General features: G+C 46.8%; 1 protein-coding gene across 2 annotated transcripts in view; it reads left to right on the top strand.

Moving 5' to 3' along the window:
• The window catches only part of LOC139751281 (uncharacterized), a 224,838-nt gene that overhangs the window by 168,344 nt on the left and 34,190 nt on the right, over nucleotides 1-22,304 (top strand). The window contains exon 1 of one of the 2 annotated variants that reach the window (XM_071666598.1): nucleotides 12,629-12,774. The exons of the other annotated variant lie outside the window; for it this stretch is intronic. The gene's annotated coding sequence lies outside the window, so the exon portion shown is untranslated. Of the gene's footprint in view, nucleotides 1-12,628; nucleotides 12,775-22,304 lie in introns of those variants that run through there. 2 annotated transcript variants of the gene reach the window in all.

A 22,304-nucleotide genomic window follows, 5' to 3' on the forward strand; every position in this document is an offset into this window, starting at 1 on the left:
CCACACCACACGTGGCAAAGATAGGCAAACCAAGTCATACGAACGGGGCACACATGGACCATAAACTCATGGAAAAAAGTACGAGACAAAGAACGAGAGAGAGAGAGAGAGAGAGAGAGAGAGAGAGAGAGAGAGAGAGAGAGGAGAGGAGAGAGAGAGAGAGAGTCGTTTGCCAGGTGAGTGAGATATGGAATTGTGTGACTGTATGTTCATTGAGTCTGAAATCACCTTAAACAACCCACCCAACTCCCTCATAAACAGTGATCGTAACATGTCACACATAGCAAGTCTCATCACCACGCCACAGGGCTTCGAGGGGACCACTTAAGAACATTCCCATTTGCACTCTGCTCCAAGACCAGACTCCCGCAATCCTGTGTATAAAGAGATGCAAAACACCATGAACATAAGTGCCGAACATTCTCTGGGTGGAGGGGGAGTGGCACCGCCCCCAAAGATAAATAAGAGCCTCCTCAAAAAAAGCATCAAACCATATGAATATTTTCAAGAGAGTCCGAAGGCGAAAACGGACTGATTTCAGTGGGATCCCTGTACATGACCCGGGACAACTTGGTCGCACAAAAGGAAGACAGTGCCTCTGTCATCTGTTTAACCAGCATGATAAGATGGTAGATGTGCTGGAGCTGGAGCAGAAGGCTGACCAGGATACAAGCAGACTTTGCATAAGGCTGATGATTGTGGCTACGGTCTCACAGCATAGAAATTCCGTAAGAAGCAAATAACCGAAAGATGGCTATACATCTTTTTTTTACCAAACAGATCATAACAGAGCGGAACATGGATGGTGAAAAAAATCTGTTTTCCGAGGCACTGTACTCGCACCCCTCCTGTGTCCTTCGTTGTCATACCTGATATTGATACCAATAAGAGTCATAGTTTCATATCATCATACTTGCAGATGACACAAGAGTGAGATTGAGGATCCCATAAACAGAAGGCACTGAGATACAGCAGAGAGACATAAACAAAGTCTTCCACGGGGCCACGGAACACGACATGCTTTTCAGTGGGGAACAGTTTCAATTCCTGTGTAGGGAGAATGTAGAAATAGATAATACAGCACAGAATAGTGGACGGATCCAGAGACCATCACATATGGCTGGACAGTGTCAAAGACCTCGTAATGATAACGACTGGCCACCTTACCCTCAGCGAACACAAGACAAGAGCAGTTGCCTCTTCCATAAAGATGGTAGGCTGGATCTTACGAATCTTCAAGACAAGTGAAGAAGAAAAAAAAAAAGAATGATTATGCTCTTCAAGGCATTAAACTCTTTCGAAGGGAATGATACTTTTGTGTTAATATCCCCCTTCTCAGGGATGGACGAAGCTGTAGAGTTAGTGGGGAGATGTTTCATGAGTCGTGCTTACGCTGTAAAAGATCTGAATGAACGGGAAAGACTATGACGAAGGTTGTACTTGTATGCTGTCACGCGTGCAGACGGGAGAAGGGGTTGTCATAACTTCACACTTCAGAAACGCTGGGAGGAATAAATTCTCGACCTACGCTCAGAAACAGTTGTCTGTTGGCACGACAGTCATGCAAGACTGTTAAAGTATTACGACAGACATGAGATAGTGCGATAATCGCAAGCGTGGGGAACACCACCACCACCTTGAACATCCGGGACCCAAGAGTGTTCAACGCGTTGCCGGCATTCACCAGAAACATCGTCGGGTGTACAGAGGAGAAATTTGCGAAGGACTTGGGTAAATATTTACGAAGTGTGCCAGACCAGCTAGGCTTGTGGTGTTTACGCGGCCTCCAACAGCTTACTCGATCAACGACCCAGCACAGCAGCATGGATAGGAAAGATCTCCCGAAGACAATGTAAGTTCCATACGTAAAGTGACCCTGTGACAAGGATTCGAACCTGTAGTAGGTGATGCGGAAACATAAGAATGCTGTCCCGTGCTCAACCGACATTGAAAGGTATTTCATGAAAGAAAATGCGTAAAAAGAACAGAATTCACCTGTCTTGTTTCGAAAACGCACGTTTCTGTACACACACACACACACACACACACACACACACACACACACACACACACACACACACACACACACACTATCCACAGTGGGTGAAATATATAAAGCTGGAAACAGTAGGCGTGGTCGAAGGTCCCCAGACCACTAGGAGGAGCAAAGGTCTCCCTCCCTCCCAGCCGGGAAGGGACGCAAGGCCAAAATAATCTCAAGGTTTCTCGCTGTTCATAGCTCAGGTATTTTGTTACCGTGTTCCCGGGCGACAAGACAAAAAAAAAAAAAAAAGAAGAATGAAGAGGAAAAAATATAAATACCAACGAAAAGTGAAGTGCATTGTTCTGTTTGATAGCATTGAATTCCATCTGTGGGAATGATAAGAGTCCTTATGTGATCCAGGCTGCTTCAGATGTGATGTTGCTATGTTTGCGTGGCGAAGTGGGGAGGAGAGGCAGCTGGACGTGTGGATGAATATGTGAATAGATGGATGGGTTAAATCGAGGGTGACGATGTATAGAAAGATAGGTAAAAAGAATCGATCGGTAATTTGGAAATTATAAGAAGGTAAATGGGTTTTCATAGATGTCTAGGTGGAATACACGAGAGAGGGAATTAGATCCGTACATGTGTTGTGTGTGGCTGAAGTTAAGGTGCCCCTGGCATGACTGGTGTTGGTGGGTCCTGCATTTAGTGAGTCTTGCACTACAGAGGGAAAAGTACCTCGCCTTCGCCTGCCTCCCTCCCGTCTCTCTCTCTCTCTCTCTCTCTCTCTCTCTCTCTCTCTCTCTCTCTCTCTCTCTCTCTCTCTCTCTCTCTCTCTCTCTCTCTCTCTCTCTCTCTCTCTCTCTCTCTCTCTCTTTCTCTCTCACTCTCTCTCTCGTGTGTGTGTGTGTGTGTGTACCAGTACTTTACGCCGTGTTAACTCGTGATTGGCAGGCGGCAGCACATTACAAGAGCGTGTCCCGGAGGTACGTCGTGAATGGTAATGTTACCCACAAGAAAACACAACATTGATCTGTATATAATCTAGATATTTTTCTTTCGTGTAAACGCTCATGTTCTCCATTCGTGCTGTGGTGCTGGAGTGCATAAACGTTGGTTGGGGCCAGATTTTTCCCAGGATGTATGATCGCGGCGTTGCCAAAACAGAGGTGGCTTACCTAAGAAAAAAAAAAGACTGGAAGAGACAGTGGGTAAGGCCATGACACCCGATACCCTCCTATGATATGCCAGGAAGAAAACGAGATTTGAAAGATTTGGTGTTCCTCACAGCGTTCAATCCTCACAGCGTTCAGTCCTCACAGTGTTCAGTCCTCACAGTGTTCAGTCTTTACGGTGTTCAATCCTCACAGCTTTCAATCCTCACAGTGTTCAATCCTCACAGCGTTCAATCCTCACAGCGTTCGATCATCACAGCGTTCAAGCCTCACAGTGTTCAGTCCTCACACTGTTCAATCCTCACAGCGTTCAATCCTCACAGCGTTCAGGTCTGAACGGAATGGTTGATGGTGTCCTGTGTGGTGGCCTGAGGCCTGGGGGTCGACCCTCCTCCTCCTCCCAGCTAGGGCACATCTGCTGGTGCAGAAGGGAGACAGAGGATCAGCTGGTGTACTGTGCTTGCATGGAAACCACAGTTTACATGGAGGAGGTTCAGGGATGTTCATCATAAAAGATATTCATGAACCAGGGATATTGTAGTATATATATATATATATATATATATATATATATATATATATATATATATATATATATATATATATATATATATATATATATATAATTTTTATCAGGGATAAATCGTCTATGAATTAAAACATTTAAAGATAGCATAATAGTAGCATACCATAGGACGACACTGTTAACGCTTGTGCATTATAACACGAATTTTATAAAGAAAATAATGAATAATCCGACCTTAACGACACTGTCGAGTCCAGGTGTATACACTTATATAAACATCACTTCCCCATATGATGTGCATAGTGGCCTCGTAGGGGGGTGGGCGAGTACCAGTCTTCCGGAACGAGAGAGAGAGAGAGAGAGAGAGAGAGAGAGAGAGAGAGAGAGAGAGAGAGAGAGAGAGAGAGAGAGAGAGAGAGATACGATACAGTCACACACCCTAGTGTGGCAGGGGGGGTATATGAATAAAGCACCAATAAACCCCCCCTTACACTTCCTCGTAATCCATCTCCCCCCCCCCCCCCATGCATCAAGAACACACCTACACCAGGAGAACACACTTCAGTCTTCTCTTCCATACCTTCCCTTCCCCTTCTCCCCACCTCTTCTTCCTTTTCCTTCTAACTTCCATTAGAGAAAAAAAAAAATACGAGGGAGAAACTCGTGTATAGTTGTGGGCAGCGAGCGGGCGGCAGGATCCTCTCCACACACACACACACACACACACACACACACACACACACACACACACACACACACCAGCCCGTAACCTGATATCCCTCTCCTCACACCATCATCACCAACACCACCACCTGCCTGGGTCGTCGCGCATCTCGCCACGCGCCGTCCAAGGTGCGAGAATTCCCTAGAAAAAAAAAATCTTCCCACTAACTACCTTACCATTTGACAACTTACGCCCCCCCCCCCCCTCATCTCTCTCTCTCTCTCTCTCTCTCTCTCTCTCTCTCTCTCTCTCTCTCTCTCTCTCTCTCTCTCTCTCTCTCTCCCCATGAAGGAGATTTACGAAGCCAGACGTTCATGCTATACATCGATGGGGGGAGTTCAGGTCGCCCGTGCCGTCCCCATAAGCTGTGTGGTTCTGCCCAGCCCCCGAGGGTGGAGGAGCTTGGCACTAGGACACCGCAGGAAGTGTGAAACGCTCATTATTATTATTATTTTTATTATTATTCACACTGAGCTGCCCTGACGCTGAAGCGGTCGGTTTGGGCGTCAGGATGATCGGGTCTCGAGTTTCACACTCGCCCGTGGGGGCTGGACGCTGAATATCTGGGAAGGTAAACGTTTTAAATGGGATTTACATGAGAATGCATATGCAAATTAGATTCGTTGAGGCCGGTATGTGTATGTGTGTATGTGTGCATATATATATATATATATATATATATATATATATATATATATATATATATATATATATATATATATATATATATATATATATATTCTATATATATATATATATATATATATATATATATATATATATATATATATATATATATATGATAGAGTTGATAGAGATGCTCTGTGGAAGGTATTAAGAATATATGGTGTGGGAGGCAAGTTGTTAGAAGCAGTGAAAAGTTTTTATCGAGGATGTAAGGCATGTGTACGTGTAGGAAGAGAGGAAAGTGATTGGTTCTCAGTGAATGTAGGTTTGCGGCAGGGGTGTGTGATGTCTCCATGGTTGTTTAATTTGTTTATGGATGGGGTTGTTAGGGAGGTAAATGCAAGAGTCCTGGAAAGAGGGGCAAGTATGAAGTCTGTTGGGGATGAGAGAGCTTGGGAAGTGAGTCAGTTGTTGTTCGCTGATGATACAGCGCTGGTGGCTGATTCATGTGAGAAACTGCAGAAGCTGGTGACTGAGTTTGGTAAAGTGTGTGGAAGAAGAAAGTTAAGAGTAAATGTGAATAAGAGCAAGGTTATTAGGTACAGTAGGGGTGAGGGTCAAGTCAATTGGGAGGTGAGTTTGAATGGAGAAAAACTGGAGGAAGTGAAGTGTTTTAGATATCTGGGAGTGGATCTGTCAGCGGATGGAACCATGGAAGCGGAAGTGGATCATAGGGTGGGGGAGGGGGCGAAAATTTTGGGAGCCTTGAAAAATGTGTGGAAGTCGAGAACATTATCTCGGAAAGCAAAAATGGGTATGTTTGAAGGAATAGTGGTACCAACAATGTTGTATGGTTGCGAGGCGTGGGCTATGGATAGAGATGTGCGCAGGAGGATGGATGTGCTGGAAATGAGATGTTTGAGGAAAATGTGTGGTGTGAGGTGGTTTGATCGAGTAAGTAACGTAAGGGTAAGAGAGATGTGTGGAAATAAAAAGAGCGTGGTTGAGAGAGCAGAAGAGGGTGTTTTGAAATGGTTTGGGCACATGGAGAGAATGAGTGAGGAAAGATTGACCAAGAGGATATATGTGTCGGAGGTGGAGGGAACGAGGAGAAGAGGGAGACCAAATTGGAGGTGGAAAGATGGAGTGAAAAAGATTTTGTGTGATCGGGGCCTGAACATGCAGGAGGGTGAAAGGAGGGCAAGGAATAGAGTGAATTGGAGCGATGTGGTATACAGGGGTTGACGTGCTGTCAGTGGATTGAATCAAGGCATGTGAAGCGTCTGGGGTAAACCATGGAAAGCTGTGTAGGTATGTATATTTGCGTGTGTGGACGTGTGTATGTACATGTGTATGGGGGGGGGGGGGGGGTTGGGCCATTTCTTTCGTCTGTTTCCTTGCGCTACCTCGCAAACGCGGGAGACAGCGACAAAGTATAAAAAAAAAAAAAAAAAAAAAATATATATATATATATATCTATATATATATATATTGATTGATTGATTGATTGATTGGTGTTACCGGACTCCACCTGCAAGGCGTAACGCCACGACTCAGAAGTCACACGTCGTCAACGAGGCGTCGCCGTGTTCGACAGCGCCGTGATGGGAGGAGGAGGAGGAGATCAGGGTCGAGGATGGTCTCACCTCTCTCTCTCTCTCTCTCTCTCTCTCTCTCTCTCTCTCTCTCTCTCTCTCTCCAGAAGAAGGAGCGGTGGCGTAGCCTCGAGGCAGCAGGGAGCCTCGTCATGTGGGTTCCTCGGGCCGTATAGATGAAGCAGAGGGAGGGACGTACACACCAACAGGATGTAGGACTCTCAATGAGACAAGAGCTGTGATGTTCAACCTCTTCAAGTAATGACATTATGGATGAAGTCATTGACACAGATGACCATAAGGCTCATTGTAGTTGTGTGTTGTTTGAGTTATTAATGCGCGTCAGATAGGAAGACAAGATGGATACGTTTTGGTCGCTAGGTTTGAAGGGAGAACACTATACTTGGCCACTCTAGATCACACGTAAGAAAAAAAAGATAGCACAAAGAATAAAGTCAGTTGAACGATTTAATCCCATTTATGGTGTACGGTAATCGCTTGGTAACTGTACGAAAGTTTGATCAGTATTGTACGATAGTTCACATTAGGAGACATCATACGAGTTCCTAATTTCTTATGATCGTGTTTGGCGGTTCGATTATGACAGGTGTGTGTCGAGAGCGGGACGGCACAAGGCCGCCTTCTCATGTCTCGCATTGGTCTTTTGGACAAGTCAGGCTCCGGCCAGATTGAATCTACAGTCGAGGCTTGGTGGCAAGAGACGCTACGCCAACCAGTTGATCACGACATGTTGTTGTGTTACCACTCCATCTCCTCCAGTCCGGTTTTTGTTGATATTCAGGTGTCATACTTCTTGAGTGGGACGATGTCGATGTATATTGATATAGGGCACAGTTGTTGTTGTTTTTGTTGTTGTTGTTGTTGTTGTTGTTTGAGATTAAACCTCCCTACAGCTCAGGAGGTGCGGGCCCTATGCTCTAGGGCGGCCCCGCCGTTGGTGAGGGGACCTAAGCACTGGGCCTAGGGGGTTGGGCCTCCACGAGAGCCAGGCTCCCTTTAAAATAGGGCACAGGCCACCTGATCGTCTTTAGTACCGGTGAGGTTTACATAAGATCCAGTATTCTTAGGTCGAGGGATGGCGATACATTTACAGTTTACTGTAAAGGATGTATAGAGGTCGCGTCAGCCCACTTTAGTGTTTGGGTCTGCGACGCTGAAGACTCTAATCATCACGATAGATCAACGAGAGATCAGCTCTATGGAACAGGTAAGGAAAAGGCGAACTACATACATTGAAGTTACGTTCCGTGAGCAGTTACGTTGTAGGGGACTGGTGTGGGCGAGGGGTGGTGTGCTGGACAGCAATTATCATTATCTGTCATTAAGGAATAACTGGTCTTAATGATGGTTCATTAGCTAGAGCACCTTGATCTAGTTTCCCCCGGACGCCAGTGGGGGCGCCCGGTTGCACAACCTGCCTCGAGGCAATTAAGCGGGTGTCGTACCGAGGAGGTTAACGCGTAATTGATCAATATTTGTGGTTGTGATGGTGGGTGTTTGTGGGGGTAAGATGGCGGACAACCCTCAGGACCAGGGTTGGGATCCTGGAGGAAGGGGTAAGATGAAGCAAGTCGAGACATTATTGTCATTCTTCATCGTCCTACAAATCAGGGCCAGCTGTGTCTGTTTGCCTGTCTGTCCCCTCGTTCTCATCCCATTCCTTTTTTTCCGTCCCCTTCATCTCCACTGCTTCAGGATGGTCCACTTCGCTATTTTGAGAGGTTCACTGGGCTGTTGCAGCAAGAGGGTTGCTTCACATTGTTTCGAAAAAGGTTTCATTTGAGTTCACTCCACTTGTTTAGATGCAGTTTCCTGCCTGTTTTGAATGGTTTACTTATATATATATATATATATATATATATATATATATATATATATATATCCGTTTACATCAAGAACATATAACTGGGTCGAGCCGTGACACCATTTTGGTTAATGTTGTTAAAAGCTCTTTCCTTCCAATTTGAAACACGTGTCGACAGTTAATGGTCAACTTTCTGATATTTCCAGGAGAGCTCCAATATATATATATATATATATATATATATATATATATATATATATATATATATATATATATGGGTGTCGTCTAGCTGAACCTTTGAGGTTAGGTCACACCTTAAGGGCTTTACCGTCGTGCTCAAGAGTTGTCGCACCGTCGTGCTCATGGGTCGTACTGTCGTGCTCATGGGTCGTACCGTCGTGCTCAAGGGTCGTACCGTCGTGCTCAAGGGTCTTACCATTGTACCCATGGCTGATCGTGCCGTCGTGCTCATGGGTCGTACCTTCGTGGTCAAGGGTCTTACCATCGTACCCATGGCTGGTCGTGACGTCGTGCTCAAGGGTCGTGCCGTCGTGCTCAAGACTGGTCGTACCGCTCACACACAGTCAAGACCTTAACAAGGTTATAAGCTCGCTTGTACATACACCCTCGCTTGACACTCGGGTCCTGGAGACGTTGTTGATTCCAGATAAAGACATTGCGTCAGTGGACGGCTCATTGTGGTGTCAGGAAGACGCACGCAGGGATTGTGAGTTCTTGTTCCTCCTACCACAACCACACACCTCCACCATACAACACCTCCTCCTCCTCCTCCTCTCATTATCCCTCGTTGATACCCCCTCACTGTAACCCTTTCAAATTACACTCCCATTATAGTTTCAATCACCGTGAAAAGCTCTTCGCTCTCTTTTCATGACGTTTTTACATGTAAATCTCTCTAATGAAGAGTTTCTTATTAGTGTCACACACACACACACACACACACACACACACACACACACACACACACACACACACACACACGCTAAATTCCACAGGAAACATTACCAGAGGAGTGAATATATGCATTATTATTTTTCTGTACATAGTCGCCTCACTGACTTGAACATCTCATTATCGTATATGTGCATGTGCATCCTCCTAGGACTCCGGTAAGCCATTCAGTGTGGTATCCTTGCATCCCCGACGAAAAATTTGTTAATGGAGCCGATGTCCATTTTGCCGAATACCTGTTTATAAGACGAGAGAGGCAAAGCATTTATGGGGGCAGGGAGAGGTGGTTTACCCCTAGCCAAAACAAGGGATATTGCCAATAAACAAAGCTGTAAACCTCAGGCGAAGGAAGATAAATAGGCTAAAGATTAGTGGAGAGGGAATTCGGGCGTCGAAGACGGGGAAAAATAATTGCCTCGTAAAATCAGAATATGTTTTACATACATTATGCGGATCACGTCGAGTGGCGTCGCGTTAGCCGTGTGTGTGTGTGTGTGTGTGTGTGTGTGTACTGCGTCACCTCGCTTGACAACACTGTTGTTCCTGCAGTGGGAGGCTGTTTCAGCACCACTCTTGCTTGTATCTGTGGATCTCATCTCTCCTTCCAAGATCCCTGTCCCGGAGCCGCTTCTCTGCTTGTAGATGTCCCCCTCGCTTTCCCTAGATCACTGTCCCAGAACCCTCTCCCTATTTCTAGGTGTCCCTGTACCCTCCCAGGATCCCTGTCCCTTCCCAGAACCCCTACCTTGCTTGGAGATGTTCCCTCCCCATCGTAGACCACTGTCCCAGAGCCCCTTCCACAACTCGTGGCTATCGTGCGTCCCACCCACGTCACCACCCACCTTGTGGATGATCCTCGTCCCTCGAGCTCCACAGATGAGGAAGACGGTTCTCTCAGCCTCACTATTGCTTTTTGTGGCCCCCCCCCCCCCCCACACACACGGGGCCCTTGTAACTGTACTGGCGTCACGGATCACTGCAGTAGCAAGGCACCTCTTCGTCCATCTCTCTTCGCAGAAACGGGCAGGGTTGGCCTTCACGTTCCCCTCCTGGGCAATAATCCAGAAGGCACCTCCCGTCAAATGTCTCCTCTCGTTGTGTGGGTTCACAGTGTAGCATTTGTGGTTCCTGTGTTTATATCATGGACGAGACAATTCCATGAACGGTCGTGGACACAGTGTGCCATGAATGCCATTCCTGGTCTCATGATATACAGTTATATACGCATGTATGTATATATAGATGGATATATATATAGATATATAGATTATAGTCATATACGTATGTATGTATAGATAGATAGATATATAGATAGATAGATAGATTATACAGTTATGTACGGATTTATGTATAGATAGATAGATAGATACTGTCGATAGATTATAGTTATATACGCATGTATGTACAGATAGATAGATAGATAGATCATACAGCAGTATATTTCTGCTGTCAAGGGATTGTCTTATACGTGTTATTACTGTTGTTTATTTTCTCCTATTACTGATTTATTCACCGTGTTCTTACGACTGCATTTTCTCATTCTTTTCCTATTTACACTGCATTAGTTCCAGATCTACGTAAACCGGTTCGTTCGCTGGTTATTTCTTCAGTTGAAGCTTCTTGGGGGGGGTTTAGGTTTATTAAGGATGTGTTCTGTGTTATGTTTTCCAGCCATGATGATGGCATGAATCACACAAATGATAAAAGGTTCCTTTTAAAATCACCCTCATTCCTTTCCGGTGACGTACCAGTGATCTTCCATGTTCTTTAATCTTGAATGAAATGATTCTGTTTGGGTTTGGGAAGCTTTTGTCTTGGTGTCGTTTTCTTTTGGCTAGATACTGCAGGATGATGTTTCAAACCTTCGGTAATATTTTCATTTTTTTTTTTTTCTGCGTTGAGGGATCGAACCGCCTCAGTATGTCTTGTTAGAGTGTGTTATTTGATTCATCTTTTACGTTTCTCTCGTGTTCATCACGTCTTGAATCCTCGTCCCTTCCTTCTCTTCTCGGACCCAACGCCAGTGAGATGTTTCTTGTCTTTGATGGTGTTTGGGCATAAAGGTCAGATGGCCTCCAAGTTTGTTTTTGCGTTGTGCGACTTTTATCACACACACACACACACACACACACACACACACACACACATGCAAACACACACACACACACACACACATATGCAAACAGACACACACACACATATGCAAGCAAACACACACACACACACACACACACACACACACTGACATTTAGACAACATTTACTTCTTACATGCTTTGACCCAATGAACCTTCAAGAAGTAATATATTTCAATCCTGTAAAGTTTAGAGATTTCTTCTCAGTATGAGTGTCCTGTGACCATCTTCCGTGCCTGGGGTGAAGAAAAAGACCCTCGATCACTAAACGTACATGATGTTCTTTACGTAGAGCCGTCCTGGGAGAAATAGATTAGGGAAATGGTACACGATTCATGCTAGTAAGGCGGGAGACACCTGGCGATTGCTGGAGGGTCCGCCCACCCCAGCCATTGTAGAGCGCGGGAGCAACTCTGTGGACGTGGATCAAATGGAGGTGGAACGCTTGGAGCTGATTGACAGCATGTGTATCCCTGGCCACTTCGTGATCATCAGCCCTAAGGGACGAGGGAGGTGAAGAGATATGATGGTGTTCGTCAATACCAGTCAACCTACGGTGTGCCACTGTGGCGGGCGACCTGTCTCCCCTTCTTCGGCGGTTGCCGGAGGGCACCTCTTATGTGGCCTTGTGCCACCAGGCGGGTCCTGGTCACCACCAGTGTTATAACTCACGGTTGGCAGCCTCCGCCTCGCCCCGGCCGGGTGTCTGGAGGGTAACTTTCCTAAGACGATCCTCCTGACGCCGAAGCGAACTATGCCCAAACTCGCATCATACACACACACACACACACAACGCCCTCTCCTTCTCTTCCACTCACTGCCTCCCGCCCTTCGCTCACACTGAATTCCTTCTGCCTACGCCACAACCAACGCGAGGTTCCCTCATCCCCACTACACCACGCTCCCTCAAAGCCCCACCAACGCCACGCTCTGAGCATCATCAGTGGGACCTCGCCGACGATCTGCGCACTTCTGGGAACAGGAATCAACTCGTCGCGGCTCATTTCAGCGTAACTCAGAAGGTTGACCAGGTACCCGCTAAAGAAATCAGGATGAGGAGGAGGAGGAGGAGAGGAGGAAAAAAAAAACTCGACAAATATCTGCAAAGTGTGTTCCTGATTAGCCAGGCAGTGGGCTCAGACAGCTCGGGGGATCAGAGGAGCAACAGTGTAGACAGAGGCGTGGATCTGGACGCCAGGTGGACCTAAGGTAAGAGGAGAGAATGAGGGAGCGCGTTGTTCCCCAGAGTCTTGACTTGTAGTGAGAGAGAAAGAGAGGGAGAGAGAGAGAGCCAATGGCCAAGTGAAGTTCTCTATACGTCGTTCGAGTAGCTAAACACGAAGGGAGATTACCTTGATTTTTGGAGTGTAACTTTGTGTCACTTTGAACACTCTAGTCGTGGGGAAAGGAGAGAGGGGGAGGGGGGTTTGTATATGGGTGATCTCAGAGATTATCTGTACTGTAACCGATCCAACGCCATGGAAATCGAGTGTGGAATTGAGATTAGATCAGTAGAGACATGATCTTTTATGCATGATCATCCAAGTGATGAAGACTGGTTTTTATTTTCCTGTGGGCGAAAAATGGCTTATTTTAAGCTTATGTGGTACTATGTAATCGCAAGTCCTCGTTACATTCTGTGGTTTGCAGAGGGTCCCAAACAACCTGAACACATGATCCTGTAATTTAGCAATCTGGTCAGTTTCTCACATACCCCAAGTGAAGCAACACTTTCTGTCGTGCACACACACACACACACACACACACACACACACACACGTACGTCAACATTTATTCATGTGTGTGTATATAGATGTATGTGTACACATATTCACCTTATCACTAACTCGTTCAGAATATTTGCCCGTGTCAGTGATCGCGATGAGGTATAGAAGCTGGCGGTGCTTTGAGTCACTCTTCTGTCGAATGTGGCGAAGACATCGATCAACAAGTGTGGTAATGAGGTGGATCCACCGAGTGAGATAGCCAGACACCTCCCGCATGCGCAAAAGAGGTTACGATATCTCGATAAGTTTACTCTCTCTCTCTCTCTCTCTCTCTCTCTCTCTCTCTCTCTCTCTCTCTCTCTCTCTCTCTCTCTCTGTACGTGTGAGAGTGAGGCAATACCGGGTCCTGCGTCGTCTTGGTCAAGTTCGTGGTGGCGAGCGGGGGCGACGGCTCAGGCTGTTATAGTCAAACACTCGCTCGGCCCGAGCTTTTGGTGGCGGGCCCTTATCGTCATCACAGCCCCTCCCTCCCACCCTCTCTGTGCCCTGTGAGAGAGGCGCCGCTTCTCACGGAGGCGCCCAGAGCGAAAGCATCGTATCAACAGGGGGAGGGGAGGGGCATTAAAGTGCTGTACTCTCTCTCTCTCTCTCTCTCTCTCTCTCTCTCTCTCTCTCTCTCTCTCTCTCTCTCTCTCTCTCTCTCTCTCTCTCTCTTGCCTGCGGTATTTGCATCTCCTGCATTGTCAGACTACGTTTGGTGGCTCCGTCATGTTTCGGTGACCGACATATGATGTCATGGATGTTTCTCACCCCCTCAGCGAGGTGTTCCGATGAGACAGTCGTGTCTTCAAGCCGTTCCAGATGTTGCAGGCTCCCAGAAGTGAGATCTTTGGTTTGAGAATCTTTCTTCTTTTTTTTTTTTATATTTGTCTCTGATGTTGGCTGTCATGACTGGAGCGGTACGAGGCACGGGTGTCGTAAGTGTGCGAGTAGCTACGACTGTCATGGATTTGTGTTAAGGGGATTGATATTGCGTCATTTTGTAAATTATTCCGATTCGTACGAATGTTGAAATACGTGAGCAGGGGACCACTCGTATTTCTTGATTGTCTTAACGTTTTTCTGCCCAAATTATGATGTAGTGTGGGTAAAAGGTGCGTATATTGATTACGTCCTGTTTGATGCTGTAAGCTGATGCATTGGTGATGATGAACTGTACACAGTTGTATGGTTTTTCGTGGCGTTTTTCATGTTCTTAAACTCGACTGGAACTCATTGTGCGCTTCCATTACCTCCTATGGTGATATCATGAGAGGACTTTTGATTAATATTACTATTAAGTGCTGTTGGCCATGACGGATTCAGCTGTTCACATCATGGCATTGTGACCCTTACGAATCTATAGGTTCCTTTTCAGTCAATATCCTTAGTGTATATTACTCACATCTCCAGAGGGGGGAATACCGTCTCAGCTTACGTGATCACATGTGTGTGTGTGTGTGTGTTGCCTCCGGGACGGGGCGTGTAAAACACTGAGACATGTTCATGGACGCTGGTGAAAACAATGACCTATTTTACAAGTGAGTCAGCCTTAGTGTGTGTTGCGAACGCGGTCAGCAGGCAGGCGCTTCCTCCTCAACATGACGATAAGGTTGGACGATCCGTTTACGTTAAACTTGTACCTTGGTGGAGCTGATTTGCCCTTAGGGGCTATTTCGGATTGCAGCATCAGGGCCAAAGGGATGATACGTAACCTGGAAAAGATACGATGGCTGTTTAAGCCTAGTTATGTACGAGCTTCTGTCTTGAGGAGGCAGCAGCCCGTTTGTGGAAGGAGGTGTGTGGAAGGTCCTAAGCAACCAGCGGTTTCCGCGGAGCCTGGACTGACCTAGGAAGGTGGAGGTGGACTTCCTCTCTCCCACCCTGCGCGAGAACACAGGAATGAGTCTCGGTCTGGACGGATGAGAGACGTTCGACTTTCGAGACTCCCGGTGGACAGAAGGGCAGAAGGACCCGCCTCCTGACGAAGGGTAAGGAGTGATGGTCAAGAGTGGAGTGTTGCGTCGGCCACAGATGCAATGGTCACATGTGTAACGTCGGCCACAGGTGTAGCGGCCACAGGTGTTTCGTCGGCCACAGATGTAGTGGCACAGGTTTTACACCGGCCACACCTGTAGTGGCACAGGTTTTACACCGGCCACACCTGTAGTGGCACAGGTTTTACACCAGCCACACCTGTAGTGTCACAGGTTTTACACCAGTCACACCTGAAGCAGCCACAGGTGTATTACATCAGTCACAGATGCAGGTGTTCCACCAGCCAAACCTACAGTGACCATACGCACAACATCCGGGAAGCTAACCTTTTCGGAACAAAGCAGGAAACTTGTGAGTAAGAGAAGGTGAGAGAGAGAAAAACAAGAGAGAGAAAAAAGAGAGAGATAAATTGAGGGAGGAAATCATTTCTAGTTACCTGAACCATTTTGACGGATTCGAAGGCAGTGTGGAGGGAGAACGATACATCCTGTTTGTTTGAAGCTAACAACACATTGGGTTTTATTGAAGATAATTTTTTCAAATATCTTTAAGAAAAATAATACGTTGATATTAACGAGTCGCCCATGTTGTGGGGGCGCTCGATGGCGTCCCTCTGTTCAGGTGGCTTCGATCCTGGATCCTGCAACAAGGAGTTGCCAGGGCGCCACTCTTTATGGTGTGTTCAGGGTTGGTCATTTTTCACGTCATTTTTCAGCTCCTTCTCCTTCTCCTCCTCCTCCCTCGACCTCCACGTTGCTGGCCGACACCCCCGCCTCTCTCTCTCTCTCTCTCTCTCTCTCTCTCTCTCTCTCTCTCTCTCTCTCTCTCTCTCTCTCTCTCTCTCTCTCAAACCAGGAACTGGATGTGAGTTAGGTGATTATTCATCCTCTGAGCACTGTGGGACGACTCTTGCTTGAGCACAACGGTACGACCCTTCGCTGTGATATCGTTGCCCCTTACGACTCTTACGGGTCAGGTCAGAGGTAACGATATCGTACTGAATTCTGGGTCTTACTGGCCAGCTCGCAGATCGTCCTCTCGTGCTATAGGATCGTAGCCTTCGTGCTGTTGGATCGTAGCCTTCTTGCTATAGGATCGTAATTGTTGCTCAAGGATCGTACTTTGTGCTCAAAGATCGTACCTTCATACTCAAGGATCATAACTCTATGCTCAAAATCGTACCTTCATACGTAAGGATCGTACATTCATACTCAAGGATCGTACCTTCATCCTCAAGGATCGTACCTTCATCGTCAAGGATCGTACCTTCATCCTCAAGGATCGTACCTTCATCCTCAAGGATCTTACCTTCATACTTAAGGACCGTACATTCATCCTCAAGGATCGTACCTTCATCCTCAAGGATCGTACCTTCATCCTCAAGGATCGTATCTCAATGCTCAAGAATCAGTCTGACGTGCTCAGTCATCGTACCTCCGTGCTCCAGGGGGGTTCACAGGTGAAGAAAAAAAAAAACAGTAATGAATATATTAGAATGTGAACTGACTGGTCCCTCTATAAATGACTAATGCTCTCACAGATATATCTCTAGTTGTTGTGGTCATTTTTTTCGAAATTGTTCAAGGCAGTGCAGTCCAGAATACGTCTTACAGTATATGCAACGCCTCGGGGAAGTAGGAGATGACCATAGCGACGGTATAGGGTTAGGTAAGTGTAGCGAGGCTGGGGGTTTCCCTAGTGTTGCTACAGCCTCTTCAGGTATTCTTAGGGAGGGAGTGGTGGATGGGAGGCGTTGAGGGAGTGTTGGGTAGGGATAGGTTGTGGGAGTGGTGGGTGGTGAGGGAGTCCTCTGTGTTTAACATCCCGTCACCATCATTGGGAATGCACGGGACTGTTACTGTCCTCCAGCAGATAACCTCGTCATAGACCATCAGGTCTTGTGTTATCTGTCCTTCCCATGTACTGTCCTCCAGCAGATAACCTCGTCATAGACCATCAGGTCTTGTGTTATCTGTCCTTCCCATGTACTGTCCTCCAGCAGATAACCACGTCATAGACCATCAGGTCTTGTGTTATCTGTCCTTCCCATGTACTGTCCTCCAGCAGATAACCACGTCATAGACCATCAGGGTCTTGTGTTATCTGTCCTTCCCATGTACTGTCCTCCAGCAGATAACCACGTCATAGACCATCAGGTCTTGTGTTATCTGTCCTTCCCATGTACTGTCCTCCAGCAGATAACCGCGTCATAGACCATCAGGTCTTCTGTTATCTGTCCTTCCCATGTACTGTCCTCCAGCAGATAACCGCGTCATAGACCATCAGGTCTTGTGTTATCTGTCCTTCCCATGTACTGTCCTCCAGCAGATAACCGCGTCATAGACCATCAGGTCTTGTGTTATCTGTCCTTCCCATGTACTGTCCTCCAGCAGATAACTTCGTCATAGACCATCAGGGTCTTGTGTTATCTGTCCTTCCCATGTACTGTCCTCCAGCAGATAACCGCGTCATAGACCATCAGGTCTTCTGTTATCTGTCCTTCCCATGTACTCCCTCATCCTTTTGGGGCGCATCCAGCATTCCATCCGTGTTATTATGTTTCATGTGTGTGTGTGTGTGTGTGTGTGTGTGTGTGTGTGTGTGTGTGTGTTTTAGTCTTTGTTAGGAGCCATAATGCTGATATTCCTTTACGTTGTACCTGTCATCCACGTAATCCATTGTCAACGGTATGCCCCAAGGTCATAAGAGCGTCATTGGTTCGCATCATCACCCCAAGACATCCGTAAATGGACATGTAGATATGTCACTTTACACTTATCATCTTAGACTCTTATACAGCCCACAACAAGCCTTATGCACAGACGTCGTACGATATACTTTTGCCTACAGATTTTCCCCATATTGTACACCAGAGCAAGCTATTCTCATCCGTATTTATGGGTGAAGTAGGTGTTCTCTTTTCTGTCGTATATCGTCCGTCTGCTTGTGCATTTCAGTGTCACCTGTGTGTCTGGATTACCCAGGGCCGATATTTGCCCAAACCGAAGATCCCTTACCTCCACAGTGATACACTCTTGTGTCACCTCTATGTACAGAGGTAATAGGGTCATTTATTGCCATCACCCGTTTTGAGCTGGGGACTCGCAACTGCATCCCTTTATAGCCTCTGTTGTCGGAGGCAGAGGGATGAGTTTTCCCTAAAAATATCACTTGGGGGGAAAGAAATGATTCAAGAAAGTGCATCATAAATCACTGATGAAAGATGGTGTCTCGTGTTATACGTTCTTGACACCAGACTGCCAAGGGGCTTGACGTCCCGTGTTCATGACGCCGTCAAGATATTTGACGACGAGCGTTTTCTCGCTGGGTTGTTGCACACTCCCGAGGCTGATGAACAGAGCACCACCTCAGGGAACGAAGACGCAGTCCAGTCAGGGGTTGGAAAATTGGGTCCTGGCGAGTGTGTGCACTACCCGGGGAGTGTAGGAGCGATGGTCCACACTCGTGTTCAGGTTTTTGGTCTACGTGAAGTGTATCAGATACGTAGATTAGGTCTGTGTCTCAAGTTATTTTAGTCATGTATATACATTTTTTTTCTCTTGTTTCCTTTGCAGTTTCTCCTCCACGAAGAAAACGGAATAATCTATTCGGGTATTGCCAAAATTGTCCAATGGAGAGGGGAGCTGGGTGTCGCTGGGGGAGGGTGGCGTAGTGTTGTATTTATCCAGTCTCTTCCTAGATCTCTCTCTCTCTCTCTCTCTCTCTCTCTCTCTCTCTCTCTCTCTCTCTCTCTCTCTCTCTCTCTCTCTCTCTCTCTCTATCTTACATGAGTTATCTCACGTCGCCCTTTATATCCGTATTCGGAAAGGTGTGAAGGAATTAGCTGTCAGTCAACTGGGCGTCATTGGAACTTCTCAGTGTATGGCGGTCGAGCCTAGGGCATCTGTTTTTGTAATCCAGTCGATGTGCGTTATGTACAGGAAGAGAGAGAGAGAGAGAGAGAGAGAGAGAGAGAGAGAGAGAGAGAGAGAGAGAGAGAGAGAGAGAGAGAGAGAGAGAGCTGCAGTTACGTACAGTTACACAGATACACCGACTCAAGGTCCAAGCGAGGTGGTGTGGCCTTAACGCTACTGAGAGAGAGAGAGAGAGAGAGAGAGAGAGAGAGAGAGAGAGAGAGAGAGAGAGAGAGCAGGTGAAGATATATGGTTTCCTCTCCCGTGATTACCTTCTTTCGTGGACACTGCTGACCAACTCACACAGGTCATGGCGGGGTGTAAGGTGTGGGCGTCTGGACTGCAGTCGACCCAAGAGACAGTATATAAACGCTCTCACACCGACGTAATCTCAGTGAAGGATGGGCAGATGGTTCACCATGGGTAGGTGTGTTCCTCTGTGGTAAGCCAATTCAGCGGCCCTTGAGCACGATGGTACGACCCTTGAGCACGACGGTACGACCCTTGAGCACGACGGTACGACCCTTGAGCACGACGGTACGACCATTGAGCACGATGGTACGACCCTTGAGCACGACGGTACGACCCTTGAGCACGATGGTGCGACCCTTGAGCACGATGGTGCGACCCTTAAGCACGATGGTACGACCCTTGAGCACGATGGTGCGACCCTTGAGCACGACGGTACGACCCTTGAGCACGATGGTACGACCCTTGAGCACGACCATACGACCCTTGAGCACGACGGTACGACCCTTGAGCACGACGGTACGACCCTTGAGCACGATGGTACGACCCTTGAGCACGATGGTGCGACCTTTGAGCACGACGGTACGACCCTTGAGCACGATGGTGCGACCCTTGAGCACGACGGTACGACCCTTGAGCACGACCGGTGCGACCCTTGAGCACGACCGGTACGACCCTTTGAGCACGACGGCACGACCCTTGAGCACGACGGTACGACCCTTGAGCACGACGGTACGACCCTTGAGCACGACTAGAACCGAAGCTGCCCGTATGTGACGGGCTTTGTGAGAGGCGTACACACATGAGGGTTCGAAAAGTTCGGTATACATCTAAACGAGAGTATAGACACACACACACACACACACACACACACACACACACACACACACACACAACTCTCACCCGGCGTCATAGTAAAAGTGACGTGTATGTGTGTGTGTGTGTGTGTGTGTGTGTGTGTATGTGTGTGTATCTCACTATCGTCAAGTCACTGCTGCACAGAGCGAGGGGGTCCAAGACCTACTAAGCTCTGTGGCTCCTGCGTCGTGGTGTCGCTTATGAACCCCCCCCCACACACACACGCACGCACACACACACACACACACACACACACACACACACACACACACACACACACACACACACACCCCTCGTGCCACAGTGAGCGTCTCTGCCGCACGTCGTATGGCATTTACGTCCATCGCAACGTTGATATTTGCGTTTCGTTATCTTCCCCCGTGTGGCCGGAGAACGACGGGTTTCGTTCCCATGTTTTCTCTGTCTTGTATTTGTAGGAGACTTTTTTGTTGGTTTGCGTAAGAAATCCATGTGATAGAGGAAACTGTGGTTCGCCTCGGCCTGCTTCCAGAAAAGTATTTTTAAGCGAAAATTTGATAATTTATGCTGAGGACACAGCAAGAAAACGCTCAGATGTTAGTCTTTATACAATGCTTAAAAGTAATACTTAAAGTAATACTTAAAGTAATGTTTAAAGGATACTTAATACTTAAAGTAATGTTTAAAGTAATGCTTAAAGTAATACTTAATATAATGCTTAAAGTAATGCTTAAAGTTATGCTTAAAGTAATACTTAAGTAATGTCTTAATCCACAGACGTAGGCGGCTTCATTTTCAAGGCATTTCGAGCATTGTCAGTAAGAGAATTTATCATAGCGTGAAGTATGACCTGTACGTTTATAAAATCATGCATCATTTTCGCTCTGTGTAAAACAAAAACAAAAACAAAAATGGAAATGGGTTGATCGCGGTCGGGGTTTTGTTTACCAACATCGGCGCCATGTTTGTTTGCTGCAGACCGGCTTTTGTTTACCGATAATACAGCTCTTGTTATTGCCTGACCACCACTTGTCAGGACACTGAAAACCCACAGGGGGTGAGGAGACCAAAATGGTAGTAAATCATTAATTCTGGATCTAATTGTAGAAAGAAGAATTGAAAATGATATGTTTGTACGCATGATATTTCCTTCCCAGATCTCCCAGTGCTGGGGTATCTAGTGATGGCTTGGCTCCTGTGCTAGGGTGTGTGTGTGTGTGTGTGTCCCATTACCTGTTGTGCCCCGGTTACCTGTTGTGCTTTATTGCCGTTCGTGTCGGAGTATCTGTCAGTGGACTGGTAACCGCACCTCACACCACACTTCCACTTACACATAAGATTAAGTACATAAAGTGTCTGGATGTTTATGCTCGCACGTGATGTATATAAACTACGTATGTTACTTTGATCATTCTCCTCTATATGTAAGATCTAGTTCGTATCCCATTTTCTATATGTGCCTCGACTGTTAACCCTCCCTCCCCTCCCCGCCTGCCGTTTTCTTCTGTTGTTTTTCGTTCAGTATAGGAACGCAGTTGAGTGAAAGGTTGGGGAAATCTGGAGGTGATGTTCAGTTGCCACTGAGATGGAAAGTTTGATGTGTCATTACCTATTTATAATTACTTCTTTGTACTGTGCGGTGAGGGAGGGGGAGTTCCACACACCCGTAAACTTTCTCTCCTGTCAATGAAAAGACAACATTCCTGATATATATATTTTGGGGAGGGGTGGGTGGGGAGACGCTGTCAGAATTCACACTGTTATGACTCGGTTGATTCCATTCATCAGTCATATTAATCTCGTGCTGTAGCCACAGGTCATTGCGTCGTTCGTCACAAATTTCCAGCGTAACCTTACGTTAGTTGTGGCATCCACCAGCGGCTCCTCATTGTTGACATCTTCCACCTACGTAGTTTTAAACGAGAAGGTTGTGATCACGTCACCCCTTTCGCTCCTCTTGCTTTGTATGATGGAC

The sequence above is a fragment of the Panulirus ornatus genome, chromosome 11 (genome assembly GCF_036320965.1).
Source record: "Panulirus ornatus isolate Po-2019 chromosome 11, ASM3632096v1, whole genome shotgun sequence".
Taxonomy (NCBI): Eukaryota; Metazoa; Arthropoda; class Malacostraca; order Decapoda; family Palinuridae; genus Panulirus; species Panulirus ornatus.